Genomic DNA, 20,400 nt, shown 5'->3' on the forward strand with positions numbered 1-20,400 from the left:
TCTTGACCTCAAAGTGTTTTAGCAGGGTGTTGTAGATTAATTTTAAAAAGCTACAATTCAAATGACACATTGTATATTAAATGTATGTAGAAATGCATAGAGATTTCAACCATGAAAGAAATAGTGGCCAGGGACAGTGGTTCATGCCTGTAATCCCAACACTTTGGGAGGCCAAGGCAGGTGGATCACTTGAGGTCAAGAGTTTGAGACCAACCTGGCCAAGCAACATAGCAAAACCCCATCTCTACCAAAACCACAAAAAAAAATTAGCTGGGCATGGTGGCACATGCTTGTAATGCCAGTTACTTAGGAGGCTGAGGCGGGAGAATCCCTTGAACTTGGGAGACAGAGGTTGCAGTTAGCCAAGATTGGGCCACTGCACTCCAGCCTGGGTGACAGAACAAGACTCTGTCTCTCCCCCTCCCCCCCAAAAAGAAAAAAAAGAGTAGGAAATAGGTAATATAGGACTCACTTATCTATGCAATCAACTGCCATGTTGGCTGATATATAGGAAATAACTTTTCAGATATTTGGCAATAGGCAGCACAGTCTTCTAATGCCTGAGAAAAGGGAAACTAACAATGTGAGTCTTATAGTTGCCTCAGATTTCTCCCTGAAAACACTTTTTGGACCATGATATGAGGAGAGGGAACACAAGCAGAGCATAGTGGTTGCACTGAGTTGAGAAGACAGAGAAGGAGGAGGCTGGAATTTGCAGGGCAGAGTACTCAGGAGGCTGAGGCAGGAGAATTGCTTGAGCTCAGGAGATTGAGGTGCAGTGAGCTATGATCACACCATTTCACTCTAGCCTGGGCAACAGAGTAAGACTCTATCTCAAGACACACACACACACACACACACACACACAGTAGCAAATTGAATTAAGTGATATATAGAAACCATGTTATATTAACCATTATGTTAGTATAATGATTACATTGTTGGTTTATTTCCAAACAATAAACCAACTTTGCATTCCAGAGATAAACTCTTGCTATAAAAGAAAAACTTATTAACTCTTACTATAAAAGGAAACTCATGTCATCTTGATAGTTGAGGAAAAGAATTTCACAAAATACAACATCCACTCATGGTAAAAACTCTCAGTAACCTAGGAGTGGAAGAAAATTTCCTCAACCTGGTAAAGGGTGTCTATAAAAAAAACCTATTTCAGTCATGCCTACCGACATTAGGCACCTAAGACAGAAATAAGACAAAGCTAGTCATCTTCAACACCTAAATTCACTGTTGTACCGGAGGTTTTTCTATGCAGTGCAATATGATAAGAAAAACAAAGACTTTAGATTGGAAAGGAAGAAGTGTCTTTATATATGGATGGCATGAATTGTACATATATAACCTTAGAAATCTACAATTTACAAAACAGATACTAGAACTAATGAGAAAGTTATTTATTTATTTTTTTTTGACAGAGTCTTGCTCTGTCACTCAGGCTGGAGTGCAGTGGCTTGATCTCGGCTCACTGAAAGCTCCACCTCCTGGGTTCACACCATTCTCCTGCCTCAGCCTCCAGAGTAGCTGGAACTACAGGTATCTGCCACCATGCCTGGCTAATTTTTTGTATTTTTATAGAGATAGGGTTTCACCGTGTTAGCCAGGAATGAGTGAGTTTTCAGTAAAATGGCAGGATATAGGCTTAATACACAAAAATCAGCTTTGTTTCTATGTATTAGCTATAAAAAATACAAACATAAATAAAAATGCCATTTCTCTAAGACACATTTTAATCAAATTTCTGAAAAACAGCTATAAGAGAAAAATCTTAGAAACAAGGGAAAAAAACATGACACATAAGAGAACAAAGTTAAAAGTAACCACTGATTTCTCATGAGACAATGCAAACCAGAATTACAGTCTTAATACCTTAGTGAACATAAATTCAAAAATTCTTAGCAAAATACTAGTAAATTAGAAATAGCCATAGAAAAACATAAGGTCTTTTCTATAGCATATAAAAACGTAAAATACTTAAAAATAAATTAGGTAAAACATGCACTCTGGTTTGAATGATTCATCTTCCCAAAATTTGTATGTTGAAATCCTAGCCCCCATGGTGATGATATGAGGAGGCTGGGCCTTTGGGAAGTAGTGAGGTCATGAGGGTGAAGCCCTTATGAATGGGATTAGTTCCCTTATAAAGGAAGCCTGAAGGAGCTCAGCCACCCCTTCCACTGTGTGAGGACAGAGCTAGAAGGTGCCATCTATGAACCAGAAAGCAGGCCTTCACCAGACACTCAATCTGCTGGCATCTTAATCTTGGACCTTTCAGCCTCCAGAACTGTGAGAAATGTTTCTGCTGTTTGCAAGTGACCCAGTCTGTGGTATTTTCTTCTAACAGCCAGAATGAACTAAGACAGTGTGTGAGATCTGTATATAGAAATCTACAAAAAATAAACAGCGAGAAGTTAAAGATGATATAAATAAATGAGAATTTATTTAGATTTTAGGACTTGATATTAAGATATGAATTTTCCCTATTGACCTATGGATTCTACGCAATCCCAATCAGAATCCTAGAAAGCATTTTTTTTGGTAGAAATTTACAAAGTGATTCTAAAATTTCAATGGAAATGCAAAGAACTTTATTGTACAATATGGTAACCACTAGCCACATGTAACTATTTAAAGTCAAATTTAAATTAAGTAAAATTAAAAATTTAGTTTCTCAGTTATAAAATCCAAATTTTTCATACTCTTAGGTACATGTGGCTTGTGGATATTGTATTGGACAGCACAAACATAGAACATTTTTATCATCACAAAAATTTATATTGGATGGTGGTAAAGAATAGCTTAAACTTTTTGAAAAAACAGAATGAAAGGGAATCTCTTATACTGCTTGATTTCAAGGTGTATTAGTCCATTTTCACACTGCTGATAAAGACATACCTGAACCCGGGCTGCTGATAAAGATATACCTGAGCCTTCTAATAAAGACACAACTGATCCTCTCAAAAAAGAGGTTTAATATGGACTTACACTTCCAAGTGGCTGGGGAAGCCTCAATTGTGGCACAAAGCAAGGAGGAGCAAGTCACGTCTTACATGGATGGCAGCAGGCAAAGAAAAAGAGCTTGTGTAGGGAAATATCCTTTATAACACCATCAGATATCGTGAGACCCACCCAGCCCCATGAGAACACCATCAGAAAGACCTGCCCCCATGACCCAGTTACCTCCCACTGGGTTCCTCCCACAACACGTGGGAATTCAAGATGAGATTTGGGTGGGGACACAGCCAAACCATATCTTTCCACCCCTGACCCTTCCCAAATCTCATGTCCTCACATTTCAAAACCAATCATGGCTTCCCAACCGTCCCCCAAAGTCTTAACTCATTTCAGCATTAACTCAAAAGTCCAAGTACAGTCTCATCTGAGATAAGGCAAGCCTCTTCCACCTATGAGCCTGTAAAACCAAAAGCAGATTAGTTACTTCTTATATACAGTGGGGTTACATGCATTGGGTAAATACAGCTGTTCTAAATGGGAGACATTGGCCAAAACAAAGGGGCTACAGGCCCCATGCAAGTCTGAAATCCAGCGGGGCAGACATATCTTAAAGCTCCAAAATGATCTCCTTCAACTCCATGTCTCACATCCAGGTCATGCTGATGCAAGAGGTGGATATGCATGGTCTTGGGCAGCTCTGCCCCTGTGGCTTTGCAGGGTACAGCCTCCCTCCCAGCTGCTTTCACATGCTTTCATAGGCTGGCATTGAGTATCTGGGGCTTTTCCAGGCACATGATACAAGCTCTCAGTGGATCTACCATCCTGGGGTCTGGAGGATAGAGGTCCTCATCTCATAGCTCCACTAGATGATGTCCCAGTGGGGACTCTGTGGGGGCTCTGAACCCACATTGCCCTTCCTCACTGCCCTAGCTGAGGTTCTCCATGAGGGCCCCTCTCCTGCAATAAACATCTGCCTGGACATCCAGGCATTTCCATACATCTTCTGAAATCTTAGGTGGAGGTTCCCAAACCCCAATTCTTGACTTCTGTGCACTGGCAGGCTCAACACCATGTGGAAGTTGCCAAGGCCTGAGGCTTGCACCTAGGTCTCTGGGCCTGTGATGGGAGGGGCTACCTTGAAGACCTCTGACATGCCTTGGAAACATTTTTCCCATTGCCTTAGGGATTAATATTCAGCTCCTTGTAACTTATGTGAATTTCTTCAGCCAGCTTGAATATCTCCTCAAAAAATGGGATTTTATTTTCTATCACATTGTCAAGCTGCAAATTTTCCAAACTGTAATGCTCTGCTTCCTTTATAAAACTGAATGCTTTTAACAGCACCCAAGTCACATCTTGAATGTTTTTTGCTTAGAAATTTCTTCTGCCAGATACCCTAAATCATCTCTCATAAATTCAAAGTTCCACAGATCTCTAGGGCAGGGGCAAAGTGCCACCCATCTTTTTGCTAAAATATAACAAGAGACACCTTTGATCCAGTTCCCAAAAAGTTCCTCATCTCCATCTGAGACAAACTCAGCCTGGATTTCATTGTCCATATCATTATCAGCATTTTGGTCAAAGCCATTCAGCAAGTCTCTAGGGAGTTCTAAATTTTCCCACATTTTCCTGTCTTCTTCTGAGCCATCCAAAATGTTCCAACCTCTGCCTGTTACCCAGCTCCAAAGTCACTTCCACATTTTTGGGTATTGTTTCAGCAACACCCTACTCCTGGTACCAATTTACTGTATTAGTCTGTTTTCACACTGCTGATAAAGACATACCAGAGACTGGGCAATTTACAAAAAAAGCAGTTTAATATAGACTTACAGTTCCAAGTGTCTGGGGAAGCCTCAAAATCATGGCAGAAGGCAAAGAGGAGCAAGTCCTGTCTTACGTGGATGGCAACAGGCAAAGAAAAAGAGCTTGCACTGGGAAACTCCCCCTCATAATACCATCGGATCTCATGAGACTCACCCACCACCATGAGAACATCATGGGAAAGACCTGCTTCCATGATCCAGTTACCTCCCATTGAGTCCCTCCCACAACACATGGGAATTCAAGATGAGGTTTGGGTGGGGACACAGCCAAGATGAGATTTGGGTGGGAACACAAGGCTTAGCTGTGTTCAAGACTCATATTGGCCTAAGAAAAACACATGAAGCAATGAAACAGAATATTGAGTCTAAAAATAGACACATACATATGCAGTCAATTGATTTTCAAAAAAGGTGTCACAGTTGTTCACTGGGGAAAAATCATTCCTTAAAAAATAAGTTGTTCTGGAGGAGCTGGATATATGTATGGGAAAAATAAACTTCAGCCATTACTTTGCAATTTACACAAAAATATACTTTAAATGTATCATAGAGTTAAATGTTAAAGCTGAAACCATACAACTGTGAGACAAAAACATACAAGAAAATGTTTGTGACATTGGGGTAAGCAAAAATTCCTCAGAAAACAAAAGCTAAATATAAGAAACAATGATTAATTTGACTATATCCAAAGCTTTTTTCTTTAAAAGATACTGTTAAGAACATGAGAGGCAAGCTGAAGATTGTGAGAGGATATTAGAATACATGTGTCTTGTATTCTAATATCCTTGGGATATTAGAATCATGTGTCTTGTATTCTAATATCCTTGGGATATTAGAAGGGACTTATAGTTAGAATACATAAAGAGTTTCTACAACTTAATAAGAAAAAAATAAACAAAATATTTGAACAGGAACTTCACAGAAGACAATATATGAATGGCCAAGGAGCACATGAAAAGATCATCAACATCATTAATCATCAGGGAAAATAAATGAAAATTGCTGTAAGATACTGCTGTGCACCTGCTAAAAAGGCAAAAAGTAAAGACTTACAGCACAAAATATTGGTAATGTCATTGAGTACTGGAAGTCATACATCACTGTGGGGAAATCAAAATAGGAGATAACCTGGAAGTTTCTTATAAATATGCACTTGCCATTTTACCTAACAATAATTCCAAGAGAAATGAAAATGTATGTTTATATGAAGACTTGTAATGAAATGTTCATGGCAGCTTTATACATGATGCATAAAAGACAGAAACAATCAAATGTCCATCTACGGTGAAGCTATGTACAAAATGTGTGGTATAGCCATATAATGGGTAAAAATAAAAAATAAATTAAAAACAATAAAAAATTAGCTAATGATAGCTTTAACAGTATAGGCAAATCTCAAAACATTAATCTGGGAAAAGAAGCTAGAAAAAAATGAAAGCAGACTGTAGGATTTGATTTATATCAAATTATAGATCAGGTAACATTAATCTGTAGTGACAGAAAATAGATCAGTAATTTCCCAGGGTAGGGATGGAATGGGCTTGAGTGGACCAGGACACAAGGGACCTTTCAGGGGGATGGAAGTGTTTTGTGTCTCATAAGTGGTGCCAGTCACAATGGTGTATGCATTATATGCATTAGTGAAAATGCATTAAACTTTATGCATAAAATGAGTAAATTTCATTGAATGTAAATTATGCCTCAACATGATTGATTTTAAAAGAATAATGATTTATAGGAGAAAATCATACATTTCTCCAAGAATCATAAATTCAATCCAACTTTTTAAAAAGAACATGTCATACATACTTTTAAGTGTCTTTATCTATTTTTATACAGTCCTGTAAATATTATGTAGTTAATAGAAGCACTAAGGCCTGGAAAGTTGTTCAAGATATCTGAAACACATGTGACAAACAATTTATAATAATAGCAACAGGTTAAAATGTATTAAGCGGCCATAATATGTCATGCACAGTATTAAATGCTTCACATTTTTTGTTTCATTAATTACTACAAATCTATGAGATATATATCAATAACATACCCATTTTGCAGGCAAGGAAACTGAGTGGTGGAGGGGTACAGAACTTGCTAAGAGGTCACAGAGTAGCAAGAGGAAAGTGTATTGGGATATGGGGCGAAAGAGAGAGAATGCTGATGGGCTTACAAGAAATTATAAGGAGGATGTGTTATTGCCTTGGGACTTGATTATTTTGCCCACGAAGAAAGGCAGGAACAGTATTCAAGCCAAAGGAACGGCGTAAGCACAGACAGCTGGGCATGAAAATGCAGGGGAGCTTTGTCCCTCACATTTTAGTTTCTCCAAAGCTAGAAGAAAAAGAAAAGCTGTGTCGACTTAGCAGAAAACTAGGTATGTTTTTCCCAACTCAGAAAATATCCCTGACTTCTTCCATACTCTTTGTGTGCCATGAACTTTAAAATACTGTCTCTGGCACCCAGGATCTTTCATTGAAAATGGCCGCGCAGAGCAAGTGGCAGTTGCAGGCCAGCCTGCCTTCCCTGCCCTCACTCCCTGACACAGTTGCTGGAGTGTCCCTCGGATCATACTTCTGTGTCTGTGGTCCAACCCTTAAATTGTACCAATCGACTCACAAAATGGGCTAAATGGAGAATTTCTGGACTTGGCATGGCTCTCCCTCAACCCAGAGAAGAAATATAATTTCATATGGACTTTCTCAATTCAGAATTTTAATTTTCTCAGTTCAAGATTTATAAAATGTGTTGATTAGAGATATTATTTCAGTTTGGGTCTCATTTTCCAAATTTCTCAGGATACCTAAAATCTATTGCCATTTGTAAGGAATTGAATTGTATTCCCCCTAAGTTCCTAAGTTGCACTAATTCCTAACCACTAATGTGACTGTATTTAAAGATAGGGCCTTTAGGAGGGAATTAAGGTGACAGGAAGTCATAAGTGTGTGGCCCTGATCTGATGAGATTAGTGTGCTTACAAGAAGAGACACCAGAAAGCACCAGGTCGGCCTCTTTCTCCCCCACACCACGTCTGCCACGTGAAGACACAACGAGAAGGCAGCATTTGCAAACCAGGAAGACCACTCGCACCGAGAACAGAGTCCACCCGCACTTTGATCTCCATCCGCACTTTGATCTTTGACTTTCAGCCTCCAGGACTTCAAGACATCAATTTCTGTTGTTTAAACCCCTCAGTGTATGGCATTTTATTATGGCAGCCCACACAGACTGACTTCACTATGTAGTTCTCAGATAAAACTTAGATGATTTCCTTTTATAAGTTAGAATTAACTTGGATTTACTGTTTCATTCATAAGTTTCTTGAATCCTTGAATACTTGACAGGCACTATAGTAGTTACCTGCACTAACTACCACTACATTTACCATTCACAGTAACCTGGGAAAGTAATGTTTTCAATTTCCCCATTTTCTATAAAGGGAAACTGAGTAAAAGGGTGGTTTGAAAGGGCAAGTGAGTGGCAAACGAGGTCCACTGGAGACAAAAATCTGCTTTCAGTCATCATGCTGCCCTGAATGAAAACCATGAAGCCGAATTTTGAACCAACTTTTCATTGTATGCTGCTAATTTGCAGCTGCCGCACTGGGATGCCTCTTCTATCACGCTTTGTGTTTGAATGTTGGGTGTACTACTTGGAGGCCTGCAGAGACTGATGCTGTTGATAGATGTCATCTCTTGTGAGCGCCAGTTGGCCAAGCTTCCTCGGATGTGAACCACGCACAGGCAGCCCCTGACAGTCTCATGACAGAATGGTGAGTAGCCTGAGACAGCCATTTGTTTTGAAACTGATCTCAGTGCCATGAATGCTTTGTCATCTGTCAAAAACCAGTGCTGCTTGGTTAACCAGACTGTCATTTCTTTATCGGCAGCATGATGAGGCACACAACTACCACTGCAGTTACCTGATCATTGCGGAGGCTGTTTACTTAACAAGTGCTCTCTGAGTAACATGAAGACAGCAGAGACCAAAATAAAGCAAGGGGCTGCCAACCTGGGGAAGAGAGGGCAGAATATGAGGAGATGGGGCAGGCCGCTTTTAAAAATATTTTCAAGGTAGAGATGCTGAAGTTAGCTGTCAGGGCCTATGACCCTCCAAAAACAGCATGCAAACTTTTGTTTGTAGCTATGTACATTTAAAAAGCCTTCCCAAAGCTGTCTGTAACTCATAAAAGGTAAATAACTCCTACTTTAGCAAGAAGAATCTTGGGACCTTTGCTTGTTACTTCTGAATTCAGGGTTTACTTGCCAAGCTAAAGCGGCTAGTGCCAGTTGCTCGTCCCAGTGACAGATATTTAGGGAGATGCAAGCTTGATTTCTTTTGGGACCAGAAAAGGCTAAAATTACAAGACTAGAAGCAGTGACAAACACGAGGCTGCCATAGTTCCTACCCTCTAATGATGTACATTCTATGGTGTCACAGAGAGCGTAGCAAAATTTGAGAACCGTTGCAAGACTATCTTTAATATTAGCATATCTGAATGATAGAAAAGATACTCATACATTTCATGTATACACACATATACATACACTTAGCAAATTATGATTTTGTGGAATCTTTTTTCTCTCTTCTACAGGTTTCAAAATGGAACAATAATTTTCTGGGAACTCCGCCTCACCCTGTAAAAGTGAAGATTGGGTGAGGTGACTAGAGTGTCTTGGCAAAGGACAAAACATGAAATAACCAGTTCAAAGTCACCTCTCATGTCTTAGACAGAGCCTCAGCTGCCTCTGTCTTTGAAATTCTTCATTTACTAGGTAGGGTCAGCCCCTCTCAGAGCTGAGCGTTTCACAGGATGAAGGTAAAATGACACATGAAATGACGGCACTTAAGCACTGCTGTTTCCTGAGCATACGTTGTGCATCGTATGAGAAGTTATTTCTCATAAGGACAATCTTTAACTTAAGCAATATGTCCTGAAGATGTCTTACAAGGGCAATCAAGATATAGCCAGGGGGCTAAGTGGGAGGAAGTTATAATGTACAAGGTGAGTCTTTGGAGACTCCGAAAAACCCATTAACGGAGAAGTTATTAATGTCTTTTTTTATGCAGTTATAGTGCAGAGGCAGACCCCAAAGAAACCAATCCACATTATGAAACATTTTACAGAAATCCATTTTTAAAAATAGGAGAATGCTATACATGAAGTCTTGAGGTGGGAACTGAGTACATGCCTGGCCTCCTGGGCCAGTTGTGGATCTTCTAAAGAATAAAAGAAAATTCTGCTTTTGCCTCCACTTTGAGACAGAGAAATAGAACAAAATCGCCTACTGTAAAATTTGATTATCATTTTTATTTCTCTCTTCCTCAGATTTAATTTTCTTTTTTTCCTCTCTTGTACTTTCCGTAATCAACCCTAATATCTTCAGGCCTCTGTTAACTTGAATTCAGCTTTAAACATATCAGGTTATTAAAACTTCATTAGGTATGGCTATGATGCCCAGTCAGGTGAGTTTCTCTACAAATGGTGGTAGATCTCTGGTCCCATGAATAAGATGCCTCCGTCCTCTGTCCTATTATCAGAAGGGAATAAACTTGGATTTTTTTTCTCTTTTAGAGGTTGACAGATTTGCATTCATTTCCATTAGACTAAGAGCTCTTGGTAAACATAAATTGGGTCTTATGCATCTTTATATCCCTTCATCATGGCACAGACCTGGTACACGGTAGTGATCAACAGACACTTGTCAGATGAATAAATTCTGAGCCCATGAAAGCTTTAGTTCAACCATTACATGGAGACTTTCTTTTTTTTTTTTTTTTTTTTTTTTTTTTTTTTTTTTTTTTTTTTTTTTTTTGCCAGAACCTTTGCTATTTGCTGGTTCTACAGAGACAATAGAACGTGGTCCTCACTTTTAGTGTTCCCTGTGTCTGGTGGGGATGTGAGGAAGAGGGGGCTAATTTCTGCCAGTGGTGGTGTCAGGGAGAGAGAACTCTGAGCAAGTGTTCTCTAAGAGCAGGATAGACAAGGAAGAAAGGGTGTTCTAGAGAGACTGGATGAGGGCCAAAGGCAGGGTGTTGGGCATCTGCAGCCCAGGAGCCTTGGATGCTGGCCTTGGTGACATTCTTTGTGACCTGAACAAGAAAAGACATTGAAGAGGAATGTTGGAGACTGTGAGTGCATGTGTGGCTCATGGAAGAGGCCTGAGGATCCTAGAACCCTGGACCATGGTCCTGACAGCCCAGCTTGTCTGACTAGGTCACTTAATGTTCTCTAGGAACACCCTTTTAAACAATAATGTGTACACAGATGATACATGTATTAGTCCATTCTCACACTGTTATAAAGACATACCTGAGACTGAGTAATTTATGAAGAAAAGAGGTTTAATTGACTCGTAGTTCATCATGGCTGGGGAGACCTCAGGAAATTTACAATCATGGTGGAAGGCAAAGGGCAAGCAAGGCACATTTTCATGAGGCGGTAGGAAGGAGAATGCATGCAGGAGGAACTACCAAACACTTATAAAACCATCAGATCTCGTGAGAACTCACTCACTATCATGAGAATAGCATAGGGGAAACCACACCCATGATTCAATTATCTCCACCTGGTCTCTCCCTGGACACGTGGGGATTATGGGGCTTATGGGGATTACAATTCAAGATGAGATTTTGAGTGAGGACACAGCCAAACCATATTGGTGCAAAAGTGCAGGAAACATCTCAATTAACATTAAGCAAAATGCAAATTTGCTCCTTGAACTCAGTTCTCTTAATTCCCAGGGCATAGAGGTAGGTAGAAAGACAAAGTGTCAAACCAAATAAACAGCCCCAAATAAAAACTTAAAAATCTTTACTTGACTTTGTTCAATGTTGATCCTGTGGCTACTGCATGCTTTTGTGCACTCATAGCATTTTTACTTTTTATTTATTTATTTTTATAGGAATGGGGTCTTGCTATGTTGCCCTGGCTGCTCTTGAACTCCTGGGCTCAAGTGGTCCTCCCAGCTTGGGCTCCCCAAAATGCTGGAATTACAGGTGTGAGCTACCATGCTCAGCCAATAATGTCTTTAAGAGCAAACTCAGAGGGAAATATCTTCTGTAAGGAGTCTGTTGGGCCACCACAGGCAAGGCCTTTGCCTACTGACTCATCACTCCCTCTCCCACTTGCCCTGGGTGTTGTCTTGCTGCTTGGTGTGAGACGCAAGAAGCAGTGACCAGGCAACACTTTAGCCTCATAGTCTTTGATAAATCACGAATGATGTCTACTTATTAAAAGGGCATGTTGGAAAAAGTGATCTTTCTAGCTCGCAAATTCCACTACTACAGCAACTCCTTATTTCATCTTCACTACACTCCAATTTTGTTTTCTTCTCCTCTCCCTCTTGTTTTTCCCTTTAATTTTTTTTTCCCCTGGACACAGAAAGTAGAAAAAGAAACTTCCCTTTGGTTACAACCAGATTTAAAGAACAGATAAGGGAGGGATTATTTTTAATAGTTTGAACTATGCTGGAGAATTTAAAGAAGATATTGTTTAACTGAATTTGAAACTTCACTAAGATGGGTTTTAATCTTTTATTGTGAATCTGATAAAAACATTCCCCCCACCCCACAATATTGCATCTAATGTCAGGAAACCACCTTTCTTTCAAAACTCACTCAGGATCGCAGGTTAGGAATCAAAGATGGGCCAGAGTGGGAGATTGTCCATGCATGTACAGAGTTCATTCTGCTTTTCTTTTTTCTCTTTTGCCTTTTCTAACTCCCCTCTACAACCTCTACCCTTCACGTGGGGGCAAGTCACAGTTTTGTCAGGTGGTTTGTTGAAAACAGCACATGTGCTAATCCATGTGCTCCTTGGAGAAGGGCCATTGTCCCTGCCACAGGCCACTCAGCTGAGAAAGGCATCCTGAAGATGTCAAGCTGCAGGGAAAATGCAAACCAGGTGGCTGGGTTTCAGGAGAGACATAGAATAGTAATAAAATGTGGCCAGGAGTGCTGCCCTGGGTGGATCTTCCTGTTGAAAACCTTTCTATTTTATGAGATATTCTAAATTTCCTGCTCTGCATTTTATAAAATGATAAGCCAGAAATCTCAAATTCTACCTACTGCGTGGAAAGTTGGAGATAGCTAAGGGTGTGTGTGCGTTGCCTTTGGTACAGCAATTATTCCTCACACAGCAGTGAGTGTTCTGGGCGGGTAAAACATGCAACCTGTGGATTGAGATAGGGAGGGTGAGAAGCAGTCTGTGTTGGAGTGATATGGCATGAGAGACGCGCGCGAGCACGTGTATGATTGTGTGTGTGGGGCTGACTCACCGACAAGGCTCTGCCTGCTGCAAGTGAAGCTTAGTGAGCCCTTTTGCTTCTTCATTTTTAAAACCTTCAAGTAAAAAATGACAACCGAAGATACTAAAATAGCAGCAACATCACTCAAACATCTGGTTCATCAGCATGACTTTTAGGAGATAAAGATTTCTTTCTTAACTAAAGGGTTTCATTTTGCAGCTTCAACATGTCAGCTATCAGCCTTGCTTGCAATGCACCTCTTAATACTCGAAATAGTGCAAACAGGAAAACAAGGTCATTCCTATTAAGAGAACGTCCTTGCAAAGTCTACATACACATCATGAGATACTCCTTAAGGGGTTCACAGTGTTTAACTCAGAAGATTCCTTTTCCATTTTGCATCCCAGAGAATGGTGTGATTTGTATTCATTCTCCAAGTTTTACCTTTTATTATTAAAATGAAATGAGTTCTCACATGCAGACTTGTAAGTGAATATCCTAAGAGGCCAAAGTGCATTCCTATTACTTGAGCCATCAAGGAGTTCCTCTGGGTAGTGACAGTGTGGGGGCTCTGGGTCACTAAGGAATTTAAGAATAGTTCTTTGAGACTCCCAGCTATGCCACCTAGAAGGCTGGATCGAGAGATCCTTGATTTGATTGATCAAAGATCTTCATCTTGGTAAACCTCCCTCAGTCTCAAATCTTCACCATCTTTGGTATGAGTGCAAATGGAATGGATGCCAGTCATTTGATAGGAGCTACATAAATGGGAATTAATCCTGCTATATTCTGCTCCTGCCTTGTTCATTCTCTCAAGAAGGCTTGGGAAGTTTGCTGCTTTTAGGTGATGTATTAGCTTCCTGCTGCTGCTATACCAAATTACACAAACTCAGTGGTGTCAGATAAAAAGCAAATCTGGGCCAGGTGCGGTGGCTCACACCTGTAATCCCAGCATTTTGGGAGGCCAAGGCGGGTGGATCATGAGGTCAGGAGATTGAGACCACCCTGGACAACATGGTGAAAACCCATCTCTACTGAAAATACAAAAAATTAGCCGGGTGTAGTGGCACGCACCTGTAATCCCAGCTACTGGGGAGGCTGAGGCAGGAGAATCACTTGAATCCGGGAGGCGGAGGTTGCAGTGAGCTGAAATCACACCACTGCACTCCAGCCTGGGCAACAGAGCGAGAGTCCATCTCAAAAAAAAAAAAAGAAAAGCAAATCTGAATTTAGATAGGGTGGTGCTATGTGAGAAAGGATTATTGCAAGAGGGATAAAGGGCTGTTACATTAGGGAGAATTCTGTGACTATGAAATCTGCAACTGTCTCAGAGGTCAGCCAGAAAAAGGCTTTTCTTTTATAAGGGGGAGTAAACAAGACTAAGGAGAACCAAGCCTGAGAAGTAGGATGAATGAGGAACATGGCATGATAGGACAGTAGGTCTGAGAACGTTTTCCCCTGAAGTCACCCTGTTTCTAGGATAGGGCATGAAGGAGAGGCTGTTTGCTGGCTCTAGTTGAGGTTTGGGACTGAGGGAAGGAGATAAATTTAGCCAAAGTTAGGTTAACGTGCCTTTTGTCCCAAGTGACAATAGACAAATAGTTCAACTTATCATTTATGAGGCAAAGAACAGGAATTTGGAGGGTCTGTGTCAGGCCTTGTCCTAAACAAGGGGTTATGCTTGAGTGTCATCTAAGTCACATGGGAAAGAGTGAGTCTGCAGTAGGTCACTTCCTGGAGCACAGAATAAACGAGGGTTTCTTAACATTAGCTGTTTTCCAGGAACACCGGGCTCAGGTAAAGTTCAGCATTATCAGTGGCTTAGAGCATCATAAATCTGTTGTCTTGCAGTCTGGAGGTCAGAAGTCCGAGGTGGATGCTAATGGGTTAAAATCCAGATGCTGGCAGGGCTGTTTTCCTTCCTGGAGGCTCAGGGGATCTCTTACCTCTTTTCTTGCATTTTCTAGCTTCTGGAGGCTGCTGCATTCCTTGGCTTGTGGCCCTTTCATTTGCAAAGCCAGCACCACACCAGCTGGGAGAGTTTCACTCTGATGCTGACTCTCCTCTCTCTCACTCTTCCGCATTTAGAGTCCTTCGTGATTATGTCATTTCTGGTCCACCTGGATTATCCAGGCTGCGGCTGATTAGCAACATTCATTCCGTCAGCAATCTAATTCCCTTTCACCACATGAGGTAACACTTAGGTTCTGGGAATTAGGACTTGGATGTCTTTAAGGGTTATTATTTTGCCTACTATTGAAGAGATCCTGAAATAATTCACAGGAGGTAGGAAAAGACTTATCTTACCAAACTCTGCTTTTTGAGTACTTGTTTTTGTTTTGTTTTGACTAAAGGCAGCAGCTCTCAAACTTTGCCCTTTTTACGCTCTTAAAGTTTCTTGAAGACCTCAAAGAGCCTTTGTTCGTATGGCTTATATCGATTGATATTTACTGTACCAGGAATTAAAATTGAGGAAAGTTATTTATTAATTCATTTAAAATGTCAATAAGAAACTCATATCTTAATAGGAATAACATATTTTCATTAAAAAATAACTAACCGGGCACAGTGGCATGTACTTGTAGTCCCAACTACTCAGGAGGCTAACGCAGGAGGATTGCTTGAGCCAGGGGTTCAAGTCCAGCCTGGGCAACAGAATGAGACTCCCATCTCTAAAAATCCAAAGAACAACTCCCGCTCCCAAAATTTGCTAAAACAAAATTTTGGTAAGAAAAACGGCATTGCTTTACATTTTTGAAATCTCTTTCATGTCTGGTTTGATAGAAGAGTGCTGAATTTCATATATGCTGCTTTGGTTGAAGTATATAAAGAATATCTAGCCTCACATAGAAACATAGTTGGAAAATGAAGGAGCATTTCAGTAGCATTTATGTATTTATTTGTTTGAGATGGAGTTTTGCTCTTGCTGCCCAGGCTGGAGTCCAGTGGTATGAATGATCTCAGCTCACCGCAACCTCCGCCCCCCAGGTTCAAGCGATTCTCCTGCTTCAGATTTCCAAGTAGCTGGGATTACAGGCATGTGCCACCATGCCCGGCTAATTTTGTATTTTTAGTAGAGACCGGGTTTCTCCACGTTGATCAGGCTGGTCTCAAACTCCCGACCTCAAGTGATCCACCCGCCTCGGCCTTCCAAAATGTTGAGATTACAGGCATGAGCCACCGTGCCTGGCCTCAGTAGCCTTTATATATATAATTGTGAATATACTTCTTTGCTATTACACTAAAATTTGGTAAGTGAGGCAAGTGGTAGTTTTTACATTGTTAATTGCAATATGGAATCTAAAAACATAGAGCTTTTTGTAGACTATTACTGTAAAATCCAGGAGTCTTTCAGTTCAAAAAGCTTTTGCCCATGCATGATTTTATAATGCCATTCCCTGTTAATGTGGAAAATACTGGTTCATAGAGTTATGAAGATCTTCCAATTATCCTATTTTATAGTACCACACCAAAAAAATCACATTTGATTATATCACTACTAATTTTATCAGAAAGATTTTTAAGTATTGGGAAGTTCCCAGAGGCTACTTTTTCTTAATTTGAGTTTTTCTCTTGAAAGTCAAATTTTATCACTGGCAACAAATTTGCCTTATCTCGATGCGGACATATGCACTGGTGTTGCAAAAGCAATGGGCAATAAAACTACTGCAGCCTTTGTACACATCATGGTGGTGGTGGTAAACTGCTAACACTCATAACATCTTCACCACCACACACTCAGTGAAAGCAAAGAAACCAGCAAAAACCTTTCAAATAGGTCCATGATGAAGCAATACAATTATTCATTTTATTATTAAACATCAACCTTTAGTATATTTAAAACATATTCTACGTGATGAAATGACAAGTAGGAATATTATATTTCTGCTGCAGACCAAAAGTGAGGGTCATCTCCAAGAAAAGATCACAGGCTGCTGGGTTGCAAGCCATTTTTTTGTGAAATAGTATTTTTACTTGAAAGAATGGTGGAAGGACAAACCACAGTTTCAGACTTGAGTATTTGGTAGATATTTTCTTAAAAATGAACCAAATGAGCCAGTTACTTCAAGGAAAACTATAAACAGTGAAAAAGGCAAACAATATCTTTGCATTATTGTAAAAATAGTTTTAGCTTAGGGAACACAGAAAGAAACTTCTTGGAGACTCCTGCATTGCTACACATCCCTCTTTGAGAATCTCTGACTTAAGATTTTATCAACAGAAGGAGATAAAAAATACCACCTTTGCTTACCTTAGTATAACCGTATTTATCAAAGTATCTAATTTGATAATCAGATGTCTTTGTCATGAAAGAACAAGACAGGACACAGGCAGATTATGTTGGGAATTTGGAATCAGAAATGTTTGCAGAATGAAAGATGCTCTACGTAGCCAGGGCCCTGACTGTAGGCGACAGGTTCCTTGTGAAGCTGAAAGGAGCAGAAAACTCTCATGGCAAGAAAGATTCATCTTTACTCAGAAGACACTCATGTGACCTAAGTGGCTGAACTTCGTTAAACATCTGTTTGCTCATATGGCTGGGGTTAACTGGCTCACCTCATAATTTTATTGTGAGAGTTCAATGAGATAATGAATCTAACTTGAGTGATACAGGGTAGGGGCTTAATAATAAAAGCTGTAGTTAGGATGGCTTCACAGTTTATCTCCTGGTCTCTTGGCTCTATAGACCTTTGTTCAGCAAACACTCATTATTGTTCTGAGATCGCGTGGCATTCAGGACCCAGGTGTGCCAGGTAAACAATTCCTTCTCCACTCTCCAGCCTGACAATGCAGCACACTCTGGGCTTGCCTTATCCTACCTAGCTTACCCTCCATTACGGCAGCCCCAGGTGACTCTGAGTCCTGGGAAATCTACTCTTCAGTGCTCTGTTGAAGACGGGGTTTGCCCCCCTGGAGCCAAGAGCAGTGCACTCCTCTGATGTAACAGATCTTCGTCTTTGCCAACCAGCGTGCTGCTTGGGGTGAGCCAAAATCTTTCTATGTCAATGTGTTTTGTAATTTTCAGATCAAGGTTCAGAAATCATCTTTAAATGGTCTAAACCATTTTTTAATGCTAACAATTTAACCTTGAATCTACATTTTCCTCATGAAGGAAGGATGAGTCACATTTTAAAAATTGCCAGTGATAACTACACTGCAACTACTGCTACTAATCATAACGACCAAACTGCCAGGCACTTTGCAGATGTCATTGCATTTAATCTTCCCTGATTTCCTCGGCAGCTATCATGATGCTTTTTTTTTTTTTTTCTTTTTTGCGATAGGGTCTTGCTTTGTCACAGAGATGGAATGTCTGCAATATTGGTGAATGCATTAAGGCTACACACCTAGTTTTAAGGAAAGTTGGAGTTCCAGTTAAATTCTGTCTCGCTTTTTCAACATGCTTCCCCTCTTTCCAAAGAATAGCATGATGCTAGGATATTAAAGAACTACTCAGTGGAGTCACAATAAAAATTCAAGTTTCTTTTTCTAGAGTGCCTTTCATTTTATTTTTTGTTTTTAAACAGAGGCTTCCTGACATAATTTCTGACCAGAGATAAGTTCTTAGCAGGTTTAGAAAAGACATCTTCGCCCGGGCATGGTGGCTCATGCCTGTAATCCCAGCACTTTGGGAGGCCGAGGCGGGTGGATCACCTGAGGTCAGGAGTTCGAGACCAGCCTGACCAACATGGTGAAAACCCGTCCCTACTAAAAATACCAAATTAGCCAGGTGTAGTGTAGCTGTAATCCCAGCTACTTGGGAGGCTGATGCAGGAGAATCGCTTGAACCTGGGAGGTGGAGGTTGCAGTGAGCCAAGATTGCACCATTGCACTCCAGCCAGGGCAATGAGAGGGAGAAACTCCGTGTCAAAAAAAAAAAAAAAAAAAAAAAATCTTCAAACCTGGTTTCACTCTCACACTTTGATCACCGCCTGTGCGTGTGCAACTTGGCTTCATCTGTCCATTTCGTGCGTTGGAGGTTGATGGTGCCCTGAGGGTGCTCCCTGCTTGGGCATGGGCTCTCCAATCTCATGCTGGCTTTGCTAGTCTGCCCTGAATCAGCAGTGATGAGGCAGTAGTCAGGTCTGGGGTCAGACTTGGTGATGGCCTTGATCAGGGTTCAGAACACCATGAATCTACGAGGGGTGAAAGATACTCTCCTGGGATGGAAAGGGAAAGATTCCTTAAGTGCCCTCCTGGGTGATTTGCATCTGAAAGCTTTGCTGGCAGCTTCTCTGCCCTGAAGCTCTGGTAAATGTCTGGGTTATCTCAGTAAAAATAACTCTTGGGCTAAGGGGAAGTGTTCTTTTTTGGACTTTCCACACAGCAGCCTGACATTGCTTGCAGTGTCTTTGTCGGACATCACTGGGCTTGGCCGCACCATTGATCCACTCTGGCCAGTCCATACAGAAGTCAAATGCTCCCCACAGCAAGCAATAAATACAACATAGCCCAGAGGAAATTTATTTATTCCAGCAGCCAGGTGTTTGGGCCTCAATATCTCTTCATGAGTCAGAAAAAAAAAAATAGTAGTTTCCTATTTGTCTCCCTCCAAGTAATCTGAAATTCTTCAGGCATTATCTATAACAGCTGAGTCTTAATGCGTCCTTTCAAACTTTAATCAGTGACATGAGGCACACGTGTTTGTCTCCTGTGTGTTCCTCATCACTTTTAAGTGCCAGTTTGTAGGTTTAATATCATCTAAAATGTTAGGGCTCTGGCATGGTTCTAATTTGAGTCCCTTTCTATCTTTCCTCCATTGTTTATGGAAATGATATGAATGCGCCTCCGCTCAGTAAGGATTTGCCAAGCATTTTGCCACATTTGTCTTAAGTTTTGAGCTCATCTGGCTCCTTAAAGATGTTTGATTTTGTGTAATCTCAAGGGAGATTATGTTATTATGAAGAGGCATAGAAAACAAAACCGACTTCAGAATGGGTCGTAGACGTGCTGAGGTTCTAAGCAGGTAGACATCTGTGGTTGGCTCCTGTGAGCAGACCTTGGATGAGCAGAAACTGTTCTCTTGTATAGGTTTTCCAGGCTTTCCAATTCCTCAGCATTGTGGAGTCGTGAGGTGTTATTATACTGTCATTCATGAGTGACTTGGCTTATTGAATATTATAGTTTGCATGTAAGGTGGCTTAGTCCAATAGTGGTTCAATTCCCTTAAGTCACGAAGTATGGCATAGTCTAGTGGTTCTGTGACATCCCTGAGTCCCAGCCTCCTCCTGTTGTTCTCTTCCTCCATCCTGATCTTACGGCTTTTGTCTTGTTTACCACCTCATGGCTGCAAGAAGGAGGCTTCAGCTCTGTCCCCCTCACCTGGTCCAGAAGTATCTCAGGACCCTGCTCTCCCTCAC

At 40.8% G+C, this 20,400-nt stretch overlaps 1 long non-coding RNA gene across 2 annotated transcripts in view; it reads left to right on the top strand.

Moving 5' to 3' along the window:
• The first annotated feature begins 5,610 nt into the window (after positions 1-5,610).
• LOC115835213 overlaps positions 5,611-20,400 on the top strand; it is a 38,573-nt gene continuing 23,783 nt past the window's right edge. For both annotated transcript variants that reach the window (XR_004030207.1, XR_004030206.1), the window contains exons 1-2: positions 5,611-8,562; positions 9,385-9,446. This is a non-coding gene — a long non-coding RNA (uncharacterized LOC115835213). The remainder of the gene's footprint in view (positions 8,563-9,384; positions 9,447-20,400) is intronic.

This window comes from Nomascus leucogenys, chromosome 5 (assembly GCF_006542625.1).
Source record: "Nomascus leucogenys isolate Asia chromosome 5, Asia_NLE_v1, whole genome shotgun sequence".
NCBI classification, from domain to species: Eukaryota; Metazoa; Chordata; class Mammalia; order Primates; family Hylobatidae; genus Nomascus; species Nomascus leucogenys.